Here is a 4,278-nt window from a genome sequence, read left to right on the forward strand (position 1 = left end):
ATTTGTTTTCACCTGAATGAACATTTTGAAAGTAGGTTTCCAGCAGCAGTAACTTGTCATTGTTGGTGACTTTTCTGGGTTAGGTCCCCTGTCGCTCTTATTCTGGAATCCTCAACAGACGGTGCCATGGCCTTCCTGTGCCTCCGCCTTTGTGGCACATGACCACCAGGCACCAGTCTGGCAGCTGGTCTGTGCTTAATGTGTAGTTGATGGAGAGGTGTAGTTTTTCCAGATGAGGAAACTGAGGCACAGAGCCTGTGGCATGGCAAACACAACCATCTACTCCGATGCTTTGGCAAGCCTTCCCTGGAAGAGGAGAGACTTTATGTCTGCATATTGGGTACACGTTCCCCTTTCCTGTACCCAAACCACGAGCTGAATGAGTCATCACTGAGCACTGTTTTCTACCAGAACTGAGGACAGAAGACTGAGAACTCTCCCAAGTGCAGACTGTTCCTTCTCAAGCCATTTTGCCCAAAGGCTTCTGACTGAAGGCAGTTGAGCTGGGGTGCTGGTTCCAGCTGCCGTGCAAACATGCTTTAGACTCTGAGTCAGTTCCTCACCCTCTCTGAGCCTTTATTTCCTCACCAGAAAACCAGAAAGTGGAAGTAGAGCAGAGATTCTCAATAGGATCCTGTTGAAATGCAGAGTCTGACCTAGGTGTGGGAGGCCCGCAAGGGTGCATTTCTAAGGAGCTCTCAGGTGAGGCACTTGCTGGGGTTTGTGGACCATCTTTGAGTAGCCAGAACCCAGAGGACTTCTCAGGTTACTCCTTGCTCTGGAGGGCTAGATTTTGAGCCATGGCAATGGCCACAGGGAGAGTAGTCAAGAAAGATTTGCCCAGACTGGGTCAGCTAGGGCAGTGCAGAATGTGAAGTGATTCCAGAGGACTCCTTTCAACTACAGGTTACAGAAATCGTGACTGTCATCCTCAGAGTCACCGTCATCCTCAGATATTTGTGCAGTGCTTTTTGCTGTCCAGAGCAGCTGTCACATCCTTGAACCCAGATGACCCCGACAGGCACCCTGGTGGCAGAGGAGGACATGGCTGGGGAATCTATTCAGTCCCAGCCTGAGGATGGGGCCAGAGCACAATAGGCCCCTAAACTATTGTTTTCTGCCTGCCCTTTGATTTTCTTAGTGTTTTTTGATGCCTGCTCTCTGACCCCTTCCTTCTTTGTCTCCTAATGCACCCTCTCCCTGTCCTGATTCTCCCCTCCCCCAACACACACACAGGGTCCACGGGAGAAAACCAGTGTATCCACCCCCAGATTTCTCACTTTTGATCCTCTCCTCTCTGATCAAACAGAACCCAGCTTCAGGGACCAGATTCTTGGCTCGTTTGGGGCAACCTGGGGCAAATCACTGCATCTTTTCTCATTTGAAACAATGGCAATTTCTCTTGAAGTGACGTTTGTGGAGGATTGATGTTGACCAGGTCATTATATGCTCTGTTGATTTCATCCTCACCACCCCAGGGAGGTGGGAACCACAACTATCTGCACATCATTGACAAGGAAACAGACTTTAGGGTGTTGACCTGCCCAAGGTCACCCAGTTGGTAAGTGATGGAGTCAAGACATCACCTGACCTTGGCTGACTCACATCAGAGATCATGCTGATTCATACACAGTTGTAGGACATAGTACAGAGAGAACTTTACAACCTCTATCCATTTTCTCCTATGGGAACATCTTGCAAAAATATAGTACAGTATCAAAATCAGGATGTGGACACTGATACAATCCACACATCTTATTCAGGTTTCCTCCTTTTCTTGTACTCATGAGTGTGTTTGTTGGTCCAGTCAAGATACAGAGTAGCTCCATCACCCCAAGGATCCCTCAGGATGCCCATTTATAACCACATCGACTTCTCTCTCTGTACCCCGCATCCCTTGTAACCACTAAATCTTCTGATGTACTTAGCTAGAATTTTGTCATTTCAAGAATATTCTAGGGCAGGGGATATAGCTTAGTGACTCAGTGGTAGAGCACTTGCCTGGCATGTGCAAGGCCCTGAGTTTGAGTCGTAGCACTGAAAAAAAAAAAAAGGAATATTTCTATAAATGGAATTATACAAAAGTAGATGCTTTATCACTCATCATACATTCTTTGAGATTTACTCAAGTTATTGCATATACCAGTGGTATTTTTTTTCTGAGTAGTATCCCATAGTATGGAAGATCCAAAGTTTGTTTAACCATTTACCCACTAAAGGACATTTGAGTTCCCAGCTTCTGGCCATTGTGAACAATGCTGCTAGAAACATTCATGCAGAGGTGTTTGTGTGAAGTGTTTATTTTTCTGGGACAAATGCCCAAGAGACATTAATGGAGGTTTACCTATCCCAAGCTCATAAAAATCATTTTTAATCTTCCAAAAATATTGTTTTGGCCTTCCCATTTAGATCTATGATCATCTAGAAAGAATTTGTGTGTGGTGTGAGGTAGGGGTCAAAGCATTCATTGATTTTTCTATGAATTTTCAATTTATTGATGCCAATATTAAAAAAAATGCATTTATACCCCCACTGCATTATAGTGGTAATTTTGTTTTAAGTCATGTGCCCTAATATACATGACTCTTTTTCTAAACTCTTTTCTTTTGATTGTTTTATTTATCATTGCATAATTACCAAGATATTTCAGTTACAGTAGTTTCATTGAGAATGCTTGTTATTTGATACCATGAGTTGTCTGATTTTGTACTTATTTGTCAAGATTGTCTTCATTGTTACTAATTGGATTTCCATAAGAAGTTTAGAACTTGTTACTAATTGGATTTCCATAAGAAGTTTAGAACCTTGTAGTTCCATAAGAAGTTAGAACTACAATAAAACATGGTTTTGGACCTGAAGGTTTAGATCAGAGGTTGGCAAGCTTTTTCAGTGACTCTTCCAGGCGCAGCAGCCGAGGTGGTCCTTTACAACTGTCCGGTTGAGTTTAGAGTGAGGAGTAGCCAGGGTAATGCAAACCGAGCGGGTGCGGCCCAGCTCCACCTGACGCCTGGAAATGACGTCCGGATTGAGTTGCCAGCTGCAGTTTGATAGTCCTCGTTTAGGTAAGGGATTTTTAGCTTTTCTTCTTTTCCAATATTTGTAAGTTTCTCTTTATAGTCTGAATTAGCTGTATCTTACAGGTTTTCATGTGTCATATTTTTGTTATCATTTAACTTGAAATATCTTTAAATTTCTACTATGGTTTCCTTTTTCATTCCTGAATTATTTAGGTTCTCTCTTCATTTCCAAACATTAAGGATTTCCCAGTTATGTTGTTATTTGTTTCCAGCTTCATTTCCCTGTGTTCAGAGGACATGGCTTTGTGATAGTGCCTTTTCAGATCTGTGAGCCTGTGACACAGCATATAGTCTGTAAGCATTCCCTGCACCCTTTGAAAAGAGCAGCACGCTGGGCTGTTGGTTACATTGCTGTCTGTTTTTCATTGGCTCAAGTTTGTTAATCATACTAAGATGCCCCATATCTTTACTAAACTGTGGTCTGCTTTTGCTTTCAATAACAGAGTGGTATATTATAATCTCAGCTATGCTCCTGGATTTGATTTTTCCCTTTCACTCATTTTTGTCTTATTTTTGAGGTTGTTTTTTAGCTGGATAAACATTTTTATTGTCTTGTTAAATGACTTGAATATTATGAAATATCTCTAGTAATAAATCTTGCCTTTAAAAATATATTTATATGTTGTTAAAATTATGTGTTAGAGGATGTAGTTCAGTGATGTGCTTGCCTAGCATGCATAAGGTTCTGGGCTCAATCCTCAGAACCACAAAAACAAAACAGCTATGTGTTTTAAATATGTATGTGTAGTTATAATTATATGTAGTTAAATATGTATGTGTAGTTATAATTATATTATTATTTTATGTCTTTGTGTTAGTCAGCAGTCTGTTAATATAACAAAATGTCTGAGATGAACAACTTAGAAAGAGAAATAGTTTATTTTGGCTCACAATTTTCAAGGTTTCAGTCCAAAGTCAGTTGCTTTTGGGTCTGTGGCACCCACTACATCATGGTAGGAGCCCCTGGGGGAGGAAGCCCTTTCATCTCATGGCCAGGAGTCAAAGAGAGCAGAAGATACTGAGGTCCACAGTCACCTTCAAGGCATGTCCTCTTCCCACTACGTTTCACCTCTTAAAAGGTTCCACTGCCTTCTAATAGTGCCATGCTGGGGAATAAGTCTTTAGCATGTGGACCTTTGAAGAACATTCCAGATCCAAACTATAGCAATGTTGATAAAATCATGCCAGCATTTCCTATTAA

This window comes from Sciurus vulgaris, assembly GCF_902686455.1.
Source record: "Sciurus vulgaris genome assembly, chromosome: 9".
NCBI lineage: Eukaryota > Metazoa > Chordata > Mammalia > Rodentia > Sciuridae > Sciurus > Sciurus vulgaris.